The 24,471-nt window shown below is 37.6% G+C and overlaps 1 long non-coding RNA gene across 5 annotated transcripts in view; it reads left to right on the top strand.

Moving 5' to 3' along the window:
• Positions 1–24,471, top strand: part of LOC131415225 (uncharacterized) — a 133,458-nt gene that overhangs the window by 43,063 nt on the left and 65,924 nt on the right. Inside the window, exon 11 of one of the 5 annotated variants that reach the window (XR_009222363.1) lies at positions 13,248–13,409. The exons of 1 other annotated variant lie outside the window; for it this stretch is intronic. This is a non-coding gene — a long non-coding RNA (uncharacterized LOC131415225). Of the gene's footprint in view, positions 1–7,031; positions 7,073–8,059; positions 9,037–13,089; positions 13,189–13,247; positions 13,410–24,471 lie in introns of those variants that run through there. 3 more of the 5 variants (XR_009222361.1, XR_009222359.1, XR_009222360.1) reach the window with 3 other exon arrangements.

The following is a 24,471-nucleotide window of genomic DNA, read 5'->3' as shown; positions in this document are numbered from 1 at the left end:
ATTCACGCAAAGATTTTTGTTTAAACATTAGTTTTCAATTTGCTTCAGTAAATCTCTAGGAGTGGGATATCTGAGTCATATAATAAGTGTATGTTTAACTTTATAAGAACCTGCTAAACTGTTTTCCGAATACAACTATCATGCTGCATTCCCAGTTCTAGTTGCTCCTAGTCCTCACCAGCACTTGGTATTTGCAATTTTATTTTTTATTTTAGCCACCTAATAGGTGTGCGGTATCTTATTGTGGCTTCTGCTTCCTTTTTGAAAGTGAGTTCTGCTAAATACAGATCCTGTGTTGACTTTTGGGTTTTCTTTCTGCACTTGAGAGATGTCATTTTGTTGTTGATTTGTCTCTTTTGCTTTTGATAATATATCATCCATCATTCATATTATTTCTCCCTGTATGTAATGTCTTCCCCTGTATATGTGTATTTCCCTGACTGCTTTCAAGATTTTCTTTTTATCTTTGGATTTTAGCAGCTTGACTATCATGTGCCTAGGTATGGTTTTATTTTGTATTTTATTTTGTGGGTTTCCTGACTTTCTTGGATCTAAAATTTTAGATTTTTCATGAAATTTTGGAAGTTTTATGCTATTACTCATTGATTTGCCTTTCTGCTTCATTTAATTTTTTGTCTCTCCCCTCTCTGATGGGGACTCACTCATCTCACAGGTCTTAAGGCACTCTTCATTTTTCTCAAAACTTTTATGTTCTTTTCTTCAGACTGGATAATTTCTATTGCTCTATCTTCATGTTTCTCCTAATGTTTCTAATCTACCGGTAAACTCAAAAATATTTTCTGTATTTCACCTTCCTATTTGGTTCTTTTTTGTAATTTCCATTTCTCTGCTGAGTTTCTATATCTGTTCATTCATTATGAGAATATTTTTCTTTACCACCATGATCATCTATATAAAAGCTGCTTTCTCATCCTTGTCTGCTAATTGCAACACCTTGGGAATAGTTTCTACTGCCCACTTTTGGTCGTATATGGATTATATTTTCCTATTTCTTCAAATCTCATGATTTTTTAAATTATGTACTGGAAACCATGGATGATAGTTATAGAGACTCTGGATTCTATTGTATCCCTTTGAAGAGTGTTGTTATTTTTCTAGCAGGGAGTTAACTTGGCTGGACTGAAACTCCAATCCTATCTCCTTTACAACGGGCATAGCTGAAATCCTCATTCAGTTCTTTCATCTTCCAACTGCTATTTTTACACTAGGCCCTCTGGGGCCTACCCTGCATGTGTGTTGTTCAAAGATCTGCCAATTTGGTGTGTGTGGGGGGCAGACTTTCATACATATTTTAAGATTTTCTTCTTTGTGGTTCCCTCCCTTCCAGAAATTTCTCCCCCAACTTTCCAGCTACTCTGCCAGCCCCAAAATACATCCTCTAACATTACAAGTAATACTATAGTTTTTCCCCTGTCTGGGCCATGTACAGATTTTGGAATGCTTTGAGGTAAAACACTCAAGCTTGCAAACATATCCTGGTAAAATTCCCATGATTCAAGGGAAGACTCCCCCTCGGTTCTGCTTGCCTTTGGAAGAGATTTATGCATACATACATATACACATTTATTGTATGTGTATTACATATAGATACATGATTCTATATAAATATATATAATATTTCGTGCAGATTTTATCATTGTTATCTGTGACAGTGTTAGTTCAACAAGATACTCCACTATTACTGGAAGCTAGACCTCGGTTTTGTTTCTTTTTTGCATTTTATATAAATGGAATTATAAAATATATAGCCTTTTGAATATAATTTCTTTTATGCAGCGTTATGGTTGTGATATTCATCCATGTTATTGCATGTAGCTAGTGTTTGTTCATTTGTTGAAAATAATTAATGTTGTTAAATGGTCATAAAATATGCATAACATGAAATTAACCACTTTATCCATTTTTAAGTGTACAGTTCAGTGACATTCAGTACATTCACATAACTGTGTAGTGATAACCTCCAACCATCCACAGATCTATTTTCACCTTCTGCTGAAACTCTGTGCCCATTAAGCAACAACTCCCTGTTGTCCCTCCCTCTTGCCCCTGGGAACCACCATTCTCCTTTCTATTCCTATGAATTTGACTACTCTAAGTACCTTATATGAGTGGAATCATACAGTATTTCTCCTTTTGTGTCTGGCTTTACTTCACTTAGCGTAAAGTCCTCAAGGTTCATCCATGTCATAACATGTGTCAAAATTCCATCCTTTTTAAGGGTGAATGGTATTCCACTGTGTTTTACACCACAATTTTTGTCAACTCATCCGTTTATGGACACCTGGCCTGCTTCCAGCTTCTGCTTATTTTGAATAATGCTGTTAAGAACACGGGTGTATGTATATGTCTTTATATATGTGTTCAGTTCTTTTGGGTTTATACCCATATATGGTGTTCTGAGATTCATTTTTTCACATGTGAGAGGGTTCCCCACACCTCCAACAAGCAATTCTTGGAATGCCAGCTGGTTGTCAGATAATTCAACTCAATTTGATGCTGTCAACCCAGAGATACATCAGATTCCACAGTTTAAGGGCTCAGTCCTATAAGACTGCACAACCACCCAACCTCACCTCAACTTCAGATGCCAGTTACAAGCCCAGGCTGTTACCTGTACTTCTGACTGAGTGACTGTAAACCAGAGATTCCCACAACCTCCCCCTTGGGTTTGATTAATTTGCTAGAGTGGCTCACAAAACTCAGAGAAACATTTACTAGATCACCAGTTTATTATAAAAAGATATAACTCAAGAGCAGCCTGATGGAAGTGGTTCAGAGGGAAAGGTATGTGAGAAGGGGCACAGAGCTTTCATGCCATCTCCAGGTGCACCACTCTCCAAGCACTCCTTGTCATTGCCAATCTGGAAGCTCTCTGAAACTCATTCTATTGGGATTTTTATGGAGGCTCCCTCACGTAGGCATGATCAATTATTAACTCAGTTTCTAGCCTCTCTCCCCTCTCTGGAGGATAAGGGATAGGACTAAAAATTCAAAGCTTCTAATCGGGGCTTGGTCTTTCTGGTGACCAGACCCCATCCAGGAGCCCACCCAGAGTTGCCTCAATAGAACAAATGATTCTCCTAGTGTTCTTATCACTTAGGAAATTACAAGGGTTTTAGGAGCTCTGTGTCAGGGATGGGGTCAAAGACAAATATTAGAACAAGAGATGCTCCTAGTGTTCTTATCATTTAGGAAATTACAAGGATTTTAGGAGCTCTGTGCCAGGAACTGGAGACAGAGATCCATAAATATATTTTCTGTTATTTCAGAACCCATAGGTAGAATTTCTAGATCATATGGTAATTCTATTTTTCATTTTTGAAGGAACTGCCATACTGTTTTCCACAGTTTTATAGTCTCACCATCCAAGCACAAGGGTTCCAATTTTTCAAAATCCTTGCCAACACTTGTTATTTTCTGATTTTGTGAGAGTAAAACTATTCTAATGTGTGTGAAGAGGTATCTCAATGTGGTTTTATTTTGCATTTTCCTGATACTTAGTGATGTTGAGCATCTTTTCACGTGTTTACTGACCATTTTATGTCTTTGGAGAAATGTCTATTCAAGTCCTTTGTGCATTTTTAAATTGGGTTGTTTTTTTATTGTTGAGTTGTGGGAGTTCTTTATATATTCTAGATATTAATCCCTTATCAGATATGTGATTTGCAAATATTTTCAACCATTCTGTGGGTTACCTTTTTACTTTGTTAATAGTATCTTGTGATACAGAAAACTTTTGCATTTTGATGAAGTCCAATTTGTTGTTTTTTTTTTGTTGCTTATGTCTTTGGTGTCAGATGAAAGAAATCATTGTTGGCAATGACATTTGGACCCAATGACATGCAGCTTTTACCCTGTGTTTTCTTCTAAGGATTTTATAGCTTCAGCTCTAATATTAGATCTTTGATCCATTTTGAGTTAATTTTTGTATATGGTGTAAGGTAAGGGTCCAACCTCATCTTTTGCATGTGGTCATCTAGTTTTCCCATCGCTATTTGTTGAAAAACTTATCCTTTCTCCAATGAATGGTCTTTGCACCCTTGTCAAAAATCATTTGACCATATATGCAAAGGTTTATTTCTGGGCTCTCTATACTATTTCATTAGTATATTGTGTGTATTTATGCCAGTACCACACTGTTTTGATTACTTTGTAGTAAGTTTTGAAATCAGGAAGTGTGACTTCTCTAAATTGTTCTTCTTTTTCTACATTCTTTTTGCTATTTATGGTCCCTTGAGAGTCCATTTGAATTTTAGGATAGATTTTTCTATTTGTGCAAAAAACATCACTGGAATTTTTACCTCCTTGAGTAAGTTGATTCTTAAGTATTTTTCTCTTTTTGATGATATTGTAAATAAAAATGTAAAGTTTTTAAATTTCTTTTTCAGATTACTTATTATTAATGTATAGAAGAACAACTAATTTTTTCATGTTGATTTTGTGTTCCACTACTCTGCAGAATTTATCAGTTCTAAAAATTTTTTTGTGGAATTTTTAGGGGTTTCAACATATAAGATATTATTTGTAAACAAATATAATATTACTTCTTCCTTTCCAATTTGGATGCTATTGCTTTCTTTTTCTTGCCTAATTGCTTTGGCTAGAACATCTAATACCATGTTGAATAGAAATGGTGACAGTGGGCATTCTTGCCTTTTTCCTGATCTTAGAAGAAAAGCTTTCAGTCTTTCTCCCTTGAATACGATGTTCTCTGTGTATTTCTATATCTGGCTTTTATTATGTTGAAGTAGCTTCCTTTTACTCTGAGAGTTTTCTAGTATTTTTAACATGAAAACATGTTTAGTTTTGTCAAGTCTTTTTCTGCATCCATTGAGATGATCCTGTGTTTTTTTCCCTCATTCTGTTAATGTGCTTGATTACATTGATTCATTTTCATATATTGAAACAACCTTGTATTCCAGAAATAAATCCCACTTAAAAATGATGTATAATCCTTTTAATATGCTGCTGAATCTGGTTAGTTATTACTTTATTGAGGATTTTTGTATCAATATTCATCAAAGATACTGACTTGTAGTTTTCTTTTCTCTTAGTGTCTTTGGCTTTCATATCAGTGTAGTGCTAACTCCATAGGATGACTTTAGAAGTATTCTCTCCTCTTCAACTTTTTGAAAGAGTTTGAAAAGAATTGGTGGTAGTTAATTAAAAAAAGGCTTTGGGCACACAAATAAAGTCAGCATAAAATAAATACAAATAAATATTTTTTTAAAATGTGAAAAAGACTTTTTCTTAAAAAAAAAATAAAAATTAAGCAAGTACATCCCTTATCAATTTATTTCTAAAAGGGTTTTTTAACCTAATAGTAAGCAGAAACAAATCGTTAAAATTAAAATGACTCAAGTCTTAATTTCCTTCATTGCAAATTTTCTGACAGAAGTATATGGTGCCATCATGTATGACATCTTTTATGAAAAAGTGGTCATTTTTTGTGGTATTTGAGAATATTATGAATTTCCCCAGTGGCCTTTGACAATACTCTGATATGCAAAGTTATCGTTTCAACATTTATGTCTTATTATTGTCCTTACCAAATTAACAAATTCTGTCAGGTGCTAATTAATCAACTACTTTTCATATGATTCAGGTTCTCCGCCACCAACTTCCATAACCATCAGGATGTTCTACAACTTCTGCAAGAGTAACAATTTTACCTTACACTGTATTTGTTTCATGTGGTTTAAAACATCCAGAAATCATTGATAAACTGACCCTGCCCAAACTAAAGCATGGTGAGTTATAAAAGATGGTAGCTGTTAAGTGGGGAGGGATTGCAGGTTGAACTTAATTTTATAAGTGGTCAATTTATTACAATATATTGTTCTATTATCTATTTCACTTCTTTTTTAAAAAAAGTGGTATTTGAGGGCACTTAGATAATAAAAAGTTGAGAAGATAACGAACTGATATACTCTGTAAGCTTGAAATGTTTTCAAGCATAAGATACAATAAGAACTAAAACTAAGAAATGGCAGAGGAAATAGAGATAAGAGGATGAAATTGCAAAACTGAATCTATAATAATATCTCAATGGCTAGCGCTGTGGTGCCAAGAAGGTGGTGAAGTCAAAGAATTCGTAAAGATGATAATAGACTGCAAAGAAAAAAGACTGAAATTTTTGTAGAGAGAATTTTTACAGCGATATTACAGATCGAGAACAGGGAAGAGAAGTTGGAGTGAGAGACTATCTTCTTAAATTACTTCCACTGTAGAGAACAAAAAACCAATTTGCTGAAATCTTTATTCCCTTCTATGACCCTGTGGAAGATCAAGATTTGGCCACCCTGAAATCTATCTCTTTACCTTGGTTGTTTTCTCTGAGGGCATTTGACCTCCCCCACTAACTGCCTAAAGAATTTAAAACAAAACATCTGTTTCAGGAAGGAGTTATTATCATGATGGCTGTAAATATAATGTACAATAGATGTTACAATAGAAAAGACACCAACAAGCCCATCTTATCAGAAGTTCTGTCTCTGACCATATTCTTTGGATGGCCCTGCAAGGAGTTGCCAGACAGACATTTACATTTATAAGGGAAATCTCCATTTGTAAAGGTATCTGCCTCTCTGAATTGGGAAGAGGGGGAATGACCTCATTTCTAGAAACTTATCAATGTAAAAGGTGAGGCCTTAAATCTGCATAATAACCTCACTCTTGTTTACTGTGCTTTAGTGGTAATCTCCTGTAACTGACTCCCCCCACCCCCAACATCTTCCTTTGTCATTGGCTGAACATGATATTTAAGATGAGAATTCTGCTATTGTGTTGAGAAACGCAGTGTCCTTGCTTTCTCCCGTGCATACATGTTATTAAACTTGGTATTATTTTCTCCTTCTAACCTGTCTTGTTAATTATTTGGCCAGCCATAAGAACCTTAAGGAAAAGGGCAGAGGGAGATTCTCCCTCTATCCCGACAACCCTATCTTTACGTGCAAAATCTCAGCCCTGAATGAATGTCACATTCCTCCTTTTGCATCCCCGGGGAACAGGGCAAATAAGCTCATCTGAAACCTCAGCTGCCCAGCCTGTGAAATAAGGCTGCCCATCCATTCTCACAGAGGAGCCAACTGGAGGTAGGATTTTTGCTTCTGAATTCAGCTAAACATCTTCAAAGAATTTTATCTGCCCTTCCTTATCCAGGGCTATCAGTGAAGGGCTGGCTGGCTTTTAGAGAAGACCAATTCACAGTCAGCTGAGACATTTTTTGTTGGGCTCTCTAGAGAAGGCTGTGGGGTTTGTCAGTAAGAGTTTATATCTATATGGGTTATATATTTTTATTTTATTCAGAGATTTATGAAGAAATTTACATGGTAAGTATTACTTATTATCAAGAAAAATGGTTGTGTATTCTCTGGTCATTTAAGCAAAATCCTCCTTTCAGGGTCCACCCATAGACAAAGCCCAGATTTAATCTCTGTGGGAGATCAAGATTTGGCCACCCTGAAATCTGTCTCTTTACCTTGGTTGTTTTCTCTAGGGACATTTGACCTCCCCCACTAACTGCCTAAAGAATTTGACATGGTGGCTCCTTCCTAGAACAGATCTATCATGACTGCTATAAAGATAATGTAGGGTAGAGGTTACAATAGAAAACGCACCAACAAGCCCATCTTATCGGGAGTTCTGTCTCTCTGGCCACATTCTTTGGATGGCCCTGCAAGGAGTTGCCAGACAATCATTTACAAGGGAAGTCTCCATTTGTAAAGGTATCTCCCGCTCTGTATTGGGAAGAGAGGGGGATGAGCTCATTTCTAGTGACTTATCAATGTGGAAGGTGAGGCCTTGAGCTACATAATAAACCTTACTCTTGTTTACTGTGCTTTAGTGATAATCTCCTGTAACTGACTCCCCCCACCCCCAACATCCTCCTTTGTCATTGGCTGAAAATGGTATTTAAGACGAGAATTTCTGCTATTGTGTTGAGAAACGCAGTGTCCCTGCTTTCTCCCATGTATACATGTTATTAAACTTGGTATTATTTTCTCCTGCTAACCTGTCTTGTTGATTATTTGGCCAGCCAGAAGAACCTTAAGGGAAAGGGCAGAGGGAGATTCTCCCTCTTCCCCCGACAGTTTTGGCGTAGTCGCCAGGAGCCACACTGGCTGACAAGTTGCCTTCTCTGTCTGGAAGACCTGCCTTCTCCCTGGACTACTGCAGATGATGAGATACGGGAACGCCTGACGAAAGCCGGCAAAAGGTAAGACTTCTTACCACGTCAGCCTCCCAGAATCTCTATCTGCGGAGTCCGGCGGAAGGAAATGGTGAGAATTTTTTCTCTTTCTAAATTTAGATTGGCAGGAGAAAATATTTGGGAAACTAGTTTCTTGGGCTTTTAGTGACTCTTGGTTTAAATTTGGTAGAGTACTCTTGGTTTTGATCTTGATCCCTTTTCCTCCCAGAGTAATCTCTGTCTTGTTCTGTGTCCTGAGAAAACTTGGCTTTGTGACCAGTGAGAATCTTCTCCTTGGTCTCCACCATACGGAAGGTGCATTTACCGGGGTGCACCTCGGTGGCCAGTCGAGTAGACTGGGGTTCCGAACTGTCTCTTTGTCTGGCTGTGCCAAGCTCTCAGGGGAATTTGTTATAAAGGGCCCAGTCCATAAGGGCTTTTGTCGTCTTTACCTTCGTTGCTTGTTAGTGCTCGAAAAATCCCATTCCAGTATCGCCTGCCCGGTGTCACAGATTAGCGGATCTGTGACTGGAGGCGTCCCACACTATTGAGGGAGACCGGAGACACCATCCTTACCGCCTGTGCAATGAAGGTCTTTACTTTCTCTGAATATCTTTGGGAGTGAATTCTGTGGATCACGGGGGATACATCATCTGCGCCCTCACCAGGGACGCCTCTTTGCGTCCATGGTAGATTTATTCTAAGTGTGGAAAGTTACCTCCGGGTCTTTCCTTAAAAAGGCTTATTGGTTCGAGTCACTATTGAAATAAATATACAAATGAAGATCCTACTCGTCAATGGCCAGACGACGGATCCTTTGAATTGGAAAAACTTCTAAATTGGGGGAAAAAAAAAATGTTTTGAGAGCTCTCACATAATTAGTTATTTGGTACCTAAGAAAAGGCCAAAAAAAAAGGAAGGGAAAAATTTGACTAGCCTTAAGACCTTGACTCAGGTTACAATTGAATTGAGAACATGTAAAAGTGTAAGTGTTGATAAGATTATAAAGGTTGGAATGTTTGAGCTAATTTGACATAGAGGTTACATCAACTTTGCCTGAGTATGTTTTAAAATGTCTGACTGGGAATGCTTCCATTGTCCAAAATTAGAAGACCTATTGATAAAAATCTTAATGATAACTATGTTTAAAGGTATAAGAGGTGATAAAATTTACATGAAATTTTGTAGGAAAAAACTGATGTTATTTCAATTACAGAACTGGTTAACAAAAATAGTAATTTAAATGATGGCTAATTTTATCTGAAGTCTTATGAAGTCTTATAGGCAATCTAAATAATTATTGGGAACAAGTAAATAGTTGTGAAAAAGATAAATGTTGGATGAACTATAACAATAATTATGTGTTATGGTGGTTACAGCTTCCAAACTCTTTTTGGTGACTTTTAGAGTTTTGCTAAAATTTATGATAAAAAATTCTCTGAGTATCATCATTTCCAAATAAGATAAGATATTAGACATTGATTGCTAAATGTACGTTTGTCTACTTTTGGCTTTTCATTACAGGAAAACTAAAAGGTGTTTTGGGTCTATTGGTAAACATGTGTTTTATTAAAAGATTGTACTATAAAGTAACATGTTTCTAGAAGTTATGAAGTGTTTATAAATTTTCCAAGCCACAAGATACTAATGTAAAAAAAAGTTTATAATTGTTTAGTTTTTACTTACAAATTAAGGTTTCTAAAGGTTAAAATTTCTAATTAATATATGTGATTGAAGCTACTAAATATTAAGAAAAATATGTCTGTGTACAAGGAAAGTAAGATGTATAAAGAAGGTGCAAAGAATGGAAATATTTTGTTTGGTTAAGAAAGATAAATTTGTCCTCAAGTACTAGAAGGGAAAAGAAAGACATGGGACAAATTCTAGATGTAAAAAGAAAGTTATAGAAGGTTTGTGGAAGAGGAATTCTGGAAAAGGAGTTTTTGTATGGTCAAGTTGGCTAAGATTGAAATGAATTTAATTAAGTAAATGAGTTTTAATAGCAGAAGTAAGCTGGTGCAAAATTGAAATTTCTCGTAAAAAGATAATTTGCTTAAACTTGATAAAGAGGTTATAAAAGATTTTTCTTTACCTTTGAGTAAGTCTACCTAAAAAAAAAAAAAAAAATACCTGTTAAAATAGTTTCCTACGTTCAAAAGACTGAGGTCTCGCTATTAAGGCTTTTTGGACTGTTAATGTTCTGTTTGCTTTGATTGTTTATATTTTTGACAAGCTCCACCAAAATTCATATCTTAAAATAAGTCTTTTTTTCTTTGAGAATTTTCAAAGGGCCCTGAAACTTCTCAAAGAAATTTGCCCTCTTCCTATAAGGAGGAAGATACTAAACTTATTAGGCTTATTCAGTATGTTAAATTACATAGAAAACATTGTCAGACAAGTGAAGATAAAACCTTCTTAGGTGGTATTATGTGGGCAACTGTTATTGATATAGGTGTTTTAAAATTGTATAACATTACTGAAATTCTGATCTGTCCTGATTATCAGTCATAATTCTGGTTATTATTATTTTAAAGTGTTGTATGTCACAAAATTAACCAAATTTCTTTGTCAGTTGCCATTTTGAGGTCTTGTTGTTTACAGACTCATTTCTTTGCTCTAATGTTTTTGCAAAATATGTTTCAACTTCAGAAAAATTCTTGGAAAGGACTCTGACATTTACACTGAAGTACAGGCTTCTGATAAACTTTCTGATCATAAAACTGAACTTGGTAAGAAATTACAGAAATCTGATGGAGAGACTGATAACTTCATGAAGCTGCTAACAAAAAGATTGAGATCAAGAATGGATTACACGGAACTGAATAAACTGATAAGGATGCTTATAATTTTTATGATTTTTCATTTGAAGTATTGCTGAATTTTTAATGTTTTGTTTTTTCAGATTTAAGGAAAACTTTTTCTTGTTTCTCCTGAGCTAGCTATGACTTATAACAATTTGGTAAATGATATTTTTGTAAGTAAAATGGAAATATTTATCTTTTTCTCTCTACCTGATCCCTCCAGGATTTGGAAACTCTTAGTAAGTGAGTATTGTTGTTTTCATGGCAATATGGTTATTTGCATAAGTTCAATAAGAATCTGTTCTCCTTATAACAGGACACAATTGGAAACACTTGTTATATTACCAAGGTTGTGACTGGAACATCATATTTGCGATATAACCATATAGCTTTTGAGGAATGAAGATTGGACTTTATGGAATAAAGACACGTGGAAATATTGGCCTGGTACCTTATGTTCCAAGCAGCACTTACCAGGATAAGTAAAGAATGTCACTTGTCTGGCAGGTACAAGGAACCTTGAAATATTTGGGGGGAACCTTGGAAGAGAGGAATTCACCCAAATCTGTAGGTATTGCAGGCAAAGTCTGATGACAAAATCCTTGGCTTGGCTTTCCTGGCCTCGAGAAGCTTTTGAAGTTCAATGTGAGATTCCTTACAAAAAGTTCCAGCAAAGCAGATTTAAAAGAGCCTATGTGATCAATTGCTATTCTTGCTGTACTTATGTAAATAATTGGTCCAACTCTATTGAAACTAGACTTATTTTGCAAACTAGTTAGTTTTAATTTGGCTATCTTTGATAAAAATGAGGGTGATTTTAGAGAAAAAAAATTATGTTTCAGTAAAAACTATAGTATACATTTGCAGATATTAGATCCTAGTTTTGTTAATTGTCTTTTGAGGTTTTTGTTTTATATCTATTGACTGGACTGGATCCTGATTTCTTCTAGTCTCCTGAAATATCTGGCTACAGATGTCCAAACTAACGTTTTTGATTTTTCCATCATTTTCATTTGAAATCACTAAAAACTGAACCTGCCCTTTTTCCTGAAGCCTTACAAACTAAAGCTGATGGACTTGATACAAACTTAAGACATTACTTGATGACATCATCAGAGACATTTTAAACTGCAAAAGATGCTTTGACGCTGACATCTAAAATTCTTCTTCACTGGCTGTCCTCTGAACTCAAAAACTGCTTTACAACTTATTCTAGCCATTAACCTTGTTTTTCTTTTGTTTACATAGAAATGCTTCTATTAAATACTTGATTGCTTGCTTCCATAATATAGGCGTAACCTTGAGAGCCCACCTGCATCACCACCTTCCAAAATGAACTTAATTGAACTGATCTATTATCAGGACTAAGAAATGTGTTAAGTGAGATGAAACAATCTACCAACACAGCTTCTGGACTATGAAACTTCTTTAAGTTTCAAAAGGACTGTGAAAATTTTGGTTTCAAAGGCGGGACTGTGGGAGATCAAGATTTGGCCACCCTGAAATCTCTCTCTTTACGTTGGTTGTTTTCTCTAGGGACATTTGACCTCCCCCACTAACTGCCTAAAGAATTTGACATGGTGGCTCCTTCCTAGAACAGATCTATCATGACTGCTATAAAGATAATGTAGGATAGAGGTTACAATAGAAAAGGCACTAACAAGCTCATCTTATCGGGAGTTCTGTCTCTCTGGCCACATTCTTTGGATGGCCCTGAGAGGAGTTGCCAGACAATCATTTACAAGGGAAGTCTCCATTTGTAAAGGTATCTCCCGCTCTGTATTGGGAAGAGAGGGGGATGAGCTCATTTCTAGTGACTTATCAATGTGGAAGGTGAGGCCTTGAGCTACATAATAAACCTTACTCTTGTTTACTGTGCTTTAGTGATAATCTCCTGTAACTGACTCCCCCCACCCCCAACATCCTCCTTTGTCATTGGCTGAAAATGGTATTTAAGACGAGAATTTCTGCTATTGTGTTGAGAAACGCAGTGTCCCTGCTTTCTCCCATGTATACATGTTATTAAACTTGGTATTATTTTCTCCTGCTAACCTGTCTTGTTGATTATTTGGCCAGCCAGAAGAACCTTAAGGGAAAGGGCAGAGAGAGATTCTCCCTCTTCCCCCGACATCTCCAAGCATCTGCCAGGCATTCTGTGGTCAGTGGGAAACTCTCAAGTTGGCAGCCTGTTCTCTTGTGTCGTTTGCTTGTACTTAATCTTCCATCTCTTCAAGGTACAACTAGACAGAGGCTCAAAGGACTTGACATTGGAGAAATGTACTTTACATTCTCTTTCGACTTCTACACTTTTCCAAAAGACTCTCAACATTTCCAGTAATTGTGCAGCAGTTTACCCAACACTAAGATTCTCACTATAAAAATTAAAATAAATAAATTTTGAAAAGGAAAAAAGTGATCTTTGCAATTTGTACAGAATCTGTATAAAGGGTGCATCCTTATGAATGGAGGAAAAATAACAAATTTAACTATTTTGATTAGTTAACACAGTAAGTAATATACTTTATATATTACTGATTTTGAGATTATTTGTATTTAAAAATACTGCTTCAAATCCCTAAATTATTGTAAGTGGTAGAGTCTGCCATTATATACAACAAGTCAGCCAAAACTCCTCCATTCCTGTATAATCCTATATGTGGGTAGTAATGGTTAGTTCTTATAGATTGTTTGAACACCTGCATATCACGAAATACAAGTGGCCATTAAAAATTAAAATGTTCACCAAATACAAGATTATCTGATTCCCAGAAAAAGAAAACAATATTGTAACATTAAGGCTAAAACTATCAAAAAGGAAGCCAAGATACACTCAAGTAAAGCTTTTGCTGAAAAGTTAATTGTCCCATCTTTGAAACTTTATCATGTTTATTATGTAAGCAAGATACTTTCAGAGCCTAAAATATAGAGAGTGCTTATTGGTAAGTTAACATTGTGATCATTTATTTTGTAAATGTTAATATGAGACACGTAATTCATTTTCTACTATATTCAGATTTTCAAGATCTGCTAAATCTAAGGCCACATTACTGGCAAGTTGGGATACCTCTAGACATCTGAAAAATATGAGTCCTACACAGAAGCTTATACATTCTCTATTCATCAGGTTCTAAATTCTAAAACATTCTAAGGTTTTGGATCAAACCAATGGCATTCCAAATTTACAGTAAGATTGCACGTGCAATACATGATCCTATAGGAAGAGACATCCAGATTTTAAATAAAGGAGATTGTGCACAAAAATAAAATATATTTTCACGTCTGAAACGGGATTACAAGAAAGAAGGGACTCTCAGAATATGTGCTAAGTGGTAAATAAGTTACCAAAGGGTCTCTAAAAGAGAACATATTGTGGAAAAAAGAGCTTAAACGCAGAGAGCTAAAATGGCATCTCTGGAATCCTTATGGTGAAACAGACGCTGAACTACTTTTTCCTAAAATTTAAAATGCATCTTATCCTCTAAACAAATACCACGTCCCTGCCATGCAGCTTACCTGGGCACGGTGACGTGTTTGAATCATTTTCTAATTCATTGGCTCTTAAACTTGATGGGCACCAGAAGCACCTGGAGGCCTTGTTGAAACCCAGATTGCCAGGCCCCACCCCAGAGTTTCCAGTTCTGCGGATCTGCAGCAGCACCTGAGAATTTGCATTTATACCCAGTTCCCAGGTGATCCTGATGCTGCTGGTCCACAGACCCCACTTTGAGAACCACAGCCTAATTTACACCCTATATATTGTTACCAAATCCATTATTTCATCCTTTGGCTGCTACTTTTCCTTTATCACATCAGCACCTTAGCTCCGAATCTCCTCACCTAACAATGGGAATACTTGGAGAGTTTAACAGCTGGTCCTCCTTTCCGGCTCAGTTCTCCCTCTTCCTCTCAAAACTACATTCTCTTGCCAGGTAACTGTTCCTTAAACATCAGTTCATCATAGATCTTCCTTGCTCAAAATCTCATGGCTCTTATGCTGAGCACAAGACATTTTAAATTCTCTACTTTGCTCATAAGGTCTGTAATAGCCTGTAGAATGTGGACACCCTGATCCTTACCCTGCCTACTATAAAGGAGTATGTGAAGATTACATAAGATACAGTCAGTTCTCGTTATGCACAGTGTGACATTCTATAAAGTCACCGTGAACACTGAATTGGTGAATACGACCCACTGCTACTACAGGAAATGCAGGGTTAGGTTGCTGCGAGCCTTAGTTACATTTTCTTCAACTGATCAATACATAACCTTATTTTCTGTGTGTTTCTCTTTAAAGTCACCTTATTTAAGATATATTGGTGATATATTAACATTGAACTCACACCAACAGCACTGTAACTCGTGTCTGAAAGAAGCTTGCTGAACACACATACTTTCTCTGTAAAGGCTAAGCCTCTTGCCCTGAGGAACACCAGGCAACATTGCAGCACTACACATGGGGGACATATTAAATAGCAAAGTCACCAACACAAAGCACAAAAGATAAGAAATGAGTCACTAAATAGACTGCAAGAAGGACACGTTTACAGTATGAGCTGAAACGAGGGCAGAGCGTCACCTGGTTCCCCTCAGCTGGGAACGTGCTCATCCAGTGAATAAATTTTTCACCACTTTGTGCATATCTGCAAATGGACATTAAAGCCCTGTGAGTGTTTATTCGGAGGCTGCCAGTACATTTTAGCTAGTGGACAAGTGTGCAAACACGGAATCCACAAATAATGAGGATCACCTATATTATGAAAGCATCTTTTCAAAACCAGAGTATTGCTCAGAAATAAGAGCAATAATGATAACATAACGGCTAACATTTTAGTGCCTACTATGCGCCAGCAGCTCTTCTAAGCACTTTACATACGTTAATGCATGTAAATCTCACTAAAACCCTGTGAGACAGGAGTAATCATTAGCTGCATTTTATAGATGAGGAAACTAAGGCTCAGAGAGTAAATACTTTGCACAGGTTCCCCAGTTAAAAGTGGAATAACTGGGATTGGTGCCCAGACAAACTGGTCCAAAGCCCACAGCCTCAACCACTATGGTAGGAATGTGAGCGTATTTTCTACCACTCCCTGAAAAGCCCCTTCTGCTCCAGCCAGTGTTGTCTCCCACATATTCACTCATCAAACATATTCTGAGTGACCCAAAGGTGTCAGGTACTGTGTTTAGATACTGGAGGGACAAATAGAATGTCAATGCATATAATCCATAACCAATCTATAAATCAAAATTGGGTTGAGTTTATGATGAACCAAACTTTGAGGGTCATATAGCCCAGGAGAGTCCTTTCACAAAGAAATGGAGCACTCCAAAGAAGTGGGGTGTACAGAGTGGTTATATACCATCAAAGAGCACGTATCACATGTGATTGCAATGTCCCTTTTAGAGTAGTCATGACGTTGACCTCTCGGCATGTCGATTGATGGACACAGTGGGTATCAAGTCTGCTGTCTCTATGGACGTGGCTGTTGTCTCGAGTTGGGTCATCACAGGATGAGCACAGCAATCAAATCCTAGCCTAGGGAGAAATGCTTATCCTTAAGGAAATACCAATGTGGGGAAAGTTGCATTTACATCTTAAGGGCTTTGCTTTTGTCTTTGGGACATGTTAATTGTTTAAAGCAGATATACAATGGATGAACAGAGGCTACAGGCCCCTTTTGGGGAAAAAAAAAAAAAACAAGGTCAGGCCCAATTAGTTTTACCCTAAGTGGCTTCCTCATGTGCTCCAATATATACTATTGCTCGCCATTTATTCATCAAGAAGTAGGATAGTCTCCGCTTGAAGAAGCTCACTGTCTATGAGACATGAATAAAACAACCGTTATGGAAAAGTAGATAGGTACAGGGGCCCAGAGTGGGGACATCAAAAGGGGTCTCTAGATGGAGACCTCTCAGGAAAAGTGTCCAAGAGGAAGGAACATTTGACATGAGTTTAGGTTAAGAAATAGGAATTAAGTTGATCAAAAAAGTGGGTAGGAGGACAGAAGAAACACACATAAAAATACAGATATAAAGGATGCTAAAGCTTTCACAAAATTGGTGTATTTTTAAGGCTGGAACAAAGCAAACATGTAGGAAACAGTGTGTGATGAGGCTAAAGATGAGGACAGCAAGAGAAAGCCTGCGTGTCCAGCTCAGGAGTCTGAATGATCTCTCAGATGCTCTGAGCAGTCATTGAAAGAGTATAAGCAGAAGTCACATTTAAACAAATTTGGATTCTTGAAGGTAACTCTGGAGGCATTGTGGAGGAAAGATTAGAAGAAATTAAGACTGGAAGTAAAGGGTCCTGTTGGGAGATTAGGCAGCGATCCAGATAAGATAGGCCTTGGCTTAGGCGGGGGGTCTGCAGGTGGAGGAGGCCAGGAGGTGGGAAGCAGTGCTGGGCTCCTGGAGGAGGAAACTGAGCTGCCTCTCTGTCACAGGAAGACTGTGCCTGTCATGGCCTCCCCACCCCCATGCCCAAATGCCATGTTCCTTTCTATGCCTGTACCTTTCCCCTCTTCCCCCATCTGAAATCCTCACTCTTTCTTCCCTCCACCTGCCCAACAGTGGTCCCTTTGAGGACTTGATCTAGTTCACCTCTCCTAAGAAGCTGTCCTTAATTACAATTTCTGGATAACATTCCCATTTATTTAAGTTCTATAATACAACATACACTAATACCTTGGTAGAATCTAATTACATCTTGCAAACCATTTCATGTACGTGGAGGAGCTTGGAACCTTATAATTCTTTGTATTTCCCTCAATACCTACCACAAATACTTTGCATATATAGGTCAATAGATGTCCAGTAAAGTTCAATAAAGAAGCATCCTTTATTAGCTAAAAACTTTTATGAGCTCAGTTATTCCTTTAGATCAGCTGCTTGAACCATCTGTCTTTCTCCACAGGTCAACAGTGTTGCCCAGAACAAATGAATTTTACACTTTCTCAAACTCAATAGAGCAAAGATGGAACTTCATTCCCCCTGCAAGCCTTACTGCCCTAGAGAAAAGCAAAAACAACGTGTGACATCTAATTTTTTCTCCACATTCTCATCTCAAATTGCAACTGTTTTCCAAATGCTAACTGGTTTTCATTCTTAAAACTGACAGAAAAGTTTCTCATTATTTCCGTTTCTTTTTTTTTTTTTTTGTGAGGAAGATCAGCCCTGAGCTAACTTTCGATGCCAATCTTCCTCTTTTTGCTGAGGAAGATTGGCCCTGGGTTAACATCTGTGCCCATCTTCCTCTGCTTTATATTGGATGTTACCACAGCATGGCTTGACAAGCGGTGCATCAATGCGCGCCAGGATCTGATCATGTGAACCTGGGATCGCTGGAGCGGAGCGCGTGCACTTACCTGCTGTGCCACAGGGCTGGCCCTTCTCTTTATTTCTAAAGCTGAAATGTTTAAATCATTCTCCGGGCTAGTTGGAGTTTCCATAAAATGAAAATATACATTCCAGAAAAATCCTTAACTTTCCAGAATAATCCTTAATATATTATGGTAAACACCTTGGCAGAATGTCACTGATTTTCAATGTCAGTGCCTCCACAAGGGTATCCTTGCATTGTCTCCCCTCCCAACCACCTCTCACTTTGCCCCTCCCCAGGCTCATGGGCTCAAAGTGTTTACTGAGCACTAAGAATGATCAGAGTCTGAGGGAGACTTCAAGGATGACTCAGCCATGTTTTCTGACCCCAACCATCTCTCTCCATCTCTCCTTTAACCTCTATTTTTCTTATTCTGGTTTCTAATTTAGTTGTTTACTTGTCTTGTGAATTGATGTTTTGTGGTTTATAATTACCATGTAAATTCATATTACTTTTTGCCTTAGAGTTTAGAAAGAACTTACATTAAACAAGGTTTTTTCCCAGCGCTTGATGTGTCTAATATCTTCCAATGCAATTCAAGTGGCTTCTTGTTTTTACGTCTCCATCATTATTCCTTCAGAATTATGTTCATCCCACACTTTTGATCTGACCAATGCTGCTTTACTCTTTAAACTTTTCTATGCCGAGACTCACGTGAGGAATCCCTCAAGCACCATCAACTAGGCGACCCCACATTCCCACATCTGTTTCCTTGATTTGTTCCTAAATAAAGAGTTTCTTTTTTGTGTGTGTGAGCAAGATCAGCTCTCAGCTAACATCCATGCTAATCCTCCTCTTTTTCTTTTTCTGAGGAATACCATCTCTGAGCCAACATCTATTGCCAATCCTCCTCCTTTTTTTTCTCCCCAAAGCTCCAGTAGATAGTTGTATGTCATAGTTGCACATCCTTCTAGGTGCTGTATGTGGGATGCAGCCTCAGCATGGCCAGAGAAGCGGTACGTCAGTGCACGCCCGGGATCCGAATCCGGGCTGCCAGTAGCTGAGCTTGCGCACTTTAGCGCTAAGCCACGAGGCTGGCCCAAGATGTTTCTGAAAATAATAATAAATTGTATAAAAAGCACTATCACAGATACCTTCAAGAGAACAAATGGAAAAGAATATTCAATTCCTCAGATAGGTTTGCAATCAAATGAGACATTGAGGGGACCAGGGGGCACTGATCAGAGCAGGATCCTAAGAGAAGAGTTTTTTAAATCAATTTCAAATGAGGTTAAAACTGGAATGAGATAGTATTTTACCAGTTAGCTGAAATCATACACATTTTTCTGACCTTTGAGAGTTTATTTGCATATAAACTGTACATGTGGGGTAAGAGAAGGCTGATATTGTTTAATTTCTTTTTATTATTCAGCACTTTGTAATAGATGCGGCTATTCACAATTAATAAATATCATAAATTGGAGAGACCCAACTTTCAACTGCCTGATATTATCAATTCTTACACAAAGCTAGAGTTTTAAAGATCAAATTTCATTCTAGTTACCTGTCAACTAGTCCATTTATATCAGAAAGATGCTGAGTTTTAGGAAAATACTTCAAAACACAAATTTTATATGTAATTTCAAAAGCAAAAACTTAGTTAAAAACTGGGTGGTAACCCGTTTTGCTACCATATATTAATGTTTAGCATGGGAGCAAACATTTTTTGAGAATATAATTCATATTTGCCTGTTTGTATATTGTAGAATGTTAAAGGATTTACAGTTTTAATCGTATTTCAAATACCAGAGAATAAAAAACAGAATTGTTTCAGTTTTATGAAATAGTTTTTTAGACATAGCAGATTTTCACAGCATATTACTTGAAAATAAAATAATCAGTTAGTGAGGTTTAAGCAATGTGGTTTTATTTTAAACTTGTTCCTTCCATAGGAGCATCAATAAAAGCCCTCCAGGAGTAGTTGTCTCTCTTTCCCTCCACATGAGCACCAGGTGCGTTTGCTTTAAGCATCAGACTCTCAGGCAACACCATAGCCCTCAACTCCGTTTAGTTGAGAAAAGGCTTTATGAGTCGTGTGTTTTTTCTAGGGGTATGGAGCTCCCAGACTTATTAACTACAGAGAGAGAGTAAGAGTCAGAACACATTCAATAAACTCCAGTGTGCTCAGGTGAGAGGATAGGTGCCTGAACTCACATCTGAAGAAGAACTTAGAGGATGCTTTCTCACTCTGCTTCGTGCCCCTGACTAAGCAGTCCTGGACATCCCCGTTACGGCCACGGAATAACACAGGCAGCCCTGATGGACCAGAAATCCTCCTATGTCCATCATTTGTACAGAGCAAACTGGCTTAAGACCTCTCGTTTCCTGCTGTAGTGGTAATTTACAGACATACAGAACTGCCATCTAGTGACTAAGAAGAAAACAGCAAGGTGCTTTACATGGAAAATTAAATTGTGAGTTTTTTAAAAAAGAACAGTGAAGCACTAAAGTTGGTAAAGTTGACACAAAGTTGACACAACGTGACACACGAAAGTTATAATAAAACTGAAAAATGTGTAGGTGAAGTAATCAGTTGTTCTCTCTGCCTCTAAAACATGTCTTGACATCTGACTCATAAATAGTATAAATATAATAGAATAACTTTGGAAATAAACTTCTCATCTCATCTCATCCAGTGATGCTGGCAAGAACTGGTATTAAATAGCCAGATGGTGAGTACCCATGTTGAAGTACCATTTTTATCACAGTGGAGAGAATAGAGGCATAAAACCCAACAGACTGATGTTCAGATCTTCCCTCTTACCCTTGATCAATTTTGTGAACATGGTCTTATTTTGTTTGTGAGGAAGATCAGCCCTGTGCTAACATCTGCAAATCCTCATCTTTTTTTGCTGAGGAAGACTGGCCCTGGGCTAACATCCATGCCCATCTTCCTCCACTTTATACGGGATGCCACCACAGCATGCCTTGCCAAGCGTTGCGTTGGCGCACGCCCAGGATCCGAACCGGCGAACTCCAGGCCGGTGCATCGGAGCGAGCACACTTAACCGCTTGCGCCACCGGGCAGGCCGCTATACATGGTTTTCTTTATCAGTTAAATATGAATTGTAATAGTTACTTTAAAGGATTACTGTAAGAATTGCATGAGGTAATACAGTAAAGGAACCGGTGTAGAGTAATAGTTAATTCTCCTGCCCTGTCTCTCTTCTATGAAACATGCACAAATCATCTAAGAAGAGAACTTGTCTATACAATAAACTTATGACAAAGATTCAATGGTTCCAGAAGTAAGGGCCACCATTGTTGAGGGCTTAACCTCAACTGCTTCCAAATACTGTTAACTCTCAATTAATTTTATGTATTTTGTGTCTTCCAGACACTTCACTGGCTAGAAGGAAATGAGAAGGTGTGAAATTTAAATTGATGTATTTCACCCTTGAATGTCCAAGCTGTAAAATCAGGTGTTTTAAATCACCTAGTTCATCAGGTTTTCTGCTTATTATTATATATTTTACCATGGTTCACAGCCCGAGAAAAATAGAAAATCATTATAATTTTACACACCTGAATATATATCTTGACTATTACAGCTGGAATCTTAATATATAGAGCAATGTTGTACATACTTTGTCCTTGTTGATAGTACAGAATACTTTTGTCCAGGTTTTCTTTGGCATTATCATATACAATGAAGAACTCAGTAATATATGCCCTGGAGATAAGGATTTAGAAAAATCTAACATACTATCCTAGTCATGCCACAAAATGTGCTATAAAAATAATGAGAGGATATTTTGAAGGCATTATTTTTCTTAATTATTTCCAACTTTATGTCCCTTTACCTGTTTTTAATCATTCTGCATCTTATTCACTATTGGCTAATCATCTCACAGTAATTAAGTAACCCTCAGTTGAGTCCACCATGCCTCTTCAAGTGCCCCAGCCTGATGTCGGTCTCAGCTCTGACAAAAGAAGCTGGGAAAACCTGTTTTGTGGCACTATTCTTAAGGATATCTTTACTCTTACAATAATAGCTATATTTTTGAAAGGCACCAGTGGATTATAAAATCAAGTACTCGACCCATGTTGTATCCTCATTTTCCCTCCAGGGGGAGCACAACTTTCATGTGTAATGCAGGGCTGCTGCTTTATTGTTTCCTTTCAAGATATTTTATTACTTGTAAAACATGTCGATGTAAATAATCCATAATCAATCTATAAATCAAAATTAGGGTGAGTTTATTATGAACTAACTTTTGAGGACCATGGCCCTGGGCCTTCCTTCCCTAAAGAAGGAAGGGCACCAAAGAAGTGGAGAGTACAGAGTGGTTATATACCATCAAAGAGCATGTATCACATAGGATTGTAATGTACCTTTTACAATAACCACAAGATCGCCCTGCCAGTTTGCCCTGCTAGAATAGCTATTGATGGACACAGCAGGGAGCAGGTCTGCTGTCTCGATGGATGTGGCTGGTGTCAGGTCTGTTGTCTGGAGCTGGGCGGTCACAGGATGAATGCAGCAGTAAAATCACAGCCTAGGGAGAAATGCTTATCCTTAAGGCAATGCCAATGAGGGGGAAGCTGCATTCTTATCTTAAGGGCATTTATTCTTCTCTTGGAGACATGGCAAAGCAGATTCAGAATGCAGGCGACAAGACCTTTTGGAAAAACAAACTCAGGCCGAGTTAGATTTACTCCAAATCGCTTCCTCATATGCTCCAATATATCTTATTGCTTGCCATTTATTTATCAAGCTCAGGGCGTGTCTTTCAAACAGAAATCATCGAGAATAGCATGAAGTAGTCACTTACCTACAGATGTCACTGTGGTAACAGAATATTAACAAGTAGCTTTCAAATATAACCATTTTCCCAAATATTGTATTTCACTGAGTTAATCAAAAAGGCATTCTTCTGTCTTATAGTCAGAAATCTCAACTCTGAACTTAACACTAGATGTAGCCAATTTTGAATAAAGACCTTTAACATCAAAGCCGGCCTATAGATCTTGTTAAAGCAAATCCAAACTTGGGAACACTTTTGTTTTCAGTCACATGTAAATCCTCTCAAACTCAAAATAGGGTCCCGGCTTTGTGCAGATGGAGAAAAGCTTCTGTTCCTCTTTTTCTATTCAGATAGTGCAGGGAAGAGCCCAAAAGATCTCCTGGTGGAACACGAACAGTTCTTTACATTAGAAACGCAGGCAGTGTTTCCTAGCTTCTTTTCTATAGGCCGAGACATGCTGACCTGCCCAGAGGAGCAAACTTCTGGGCTCCAACAGTAAATAAGACCATGTGCAGTTTACCACAACAATGAACTACAAAGATGTATCAGGAAATATTTTGAACATCAACACCTAAGCTTTCAGTTTCCCTCTGTCTAATTCCATGGCTACCTGAACTGAATTCATTCTCCATCCCCATCCCTTTCATGATAGTTTTTATCTCCTTGAATCAGCATGTTATAACATCTAAGAGAAATTTATCAAAACACTTTCTTCAAAATAGCTAACTGAAATATAAGAGTTGTAGAGGGTCAAGATTTTAAGATGAATGTGATGTACAGAGTAACTGTGCTACAAAATAAAAAGAAAATAAATGAGAACAATAAGAAAAGGAAGAAAAAAATGATAAGGAGAAGGAATATAACAGAGAGTAAAAGTAAGAAAGAGAGAAAAAAGAAGAAAGAAGGTGTAGGAAAGAGAAAGAGTCAGGAGAAGCATGAGAAATGGCAAAAAGGGGCACGAGCAGATGGAAGACACCATGTTCAGAGGGAATGACAAGTGAACTGGCTTCTGACCAGGGCTCATGTCTAGAGTCACTGGCTGCATTTGAGAACTCCACTCGGTTCTAACATCCACAGAATGACCACTCCTCATGCAAACTCTGATGACACTGATTACCAGCGCTGTCTTCTCCCGGGACCTGCTGGAGCTTTGGGAACTGCCTCTGTCAGCAGCTCTGGGACTGACAGAATCCCCATTAAATACTCATAAACTAGGATGGTGGTGTTTTTTTTAATTACTTTTTTTAAAAATTTTATTTATTTATTTTTTCCCCCAAAGCCCCAGTAGATAGTTGTATGTGATAGCTGCACATCCTTCTAGTTGCTGTATGTGGG

This window comes from Diceros bicornis, chromosome 16 (assembly GCF_020826845.1).
Source record: "Diceros bicornis minor isolate mBicDic1 chromosome 16, mDicBic1.mat.cur, whole genome shotgun sequence".
Lineage (NCBI taxonomy): Eukaryota > Metazoa > Chordata > Mammalia > Perissodactyla > Rhinocerotidae > Diceros > Diceros bicornis.
Note: the sequence above shows the minus strand (reverse complement) of the source record. Positions and strands in the feature narration are given on the sequence as shown.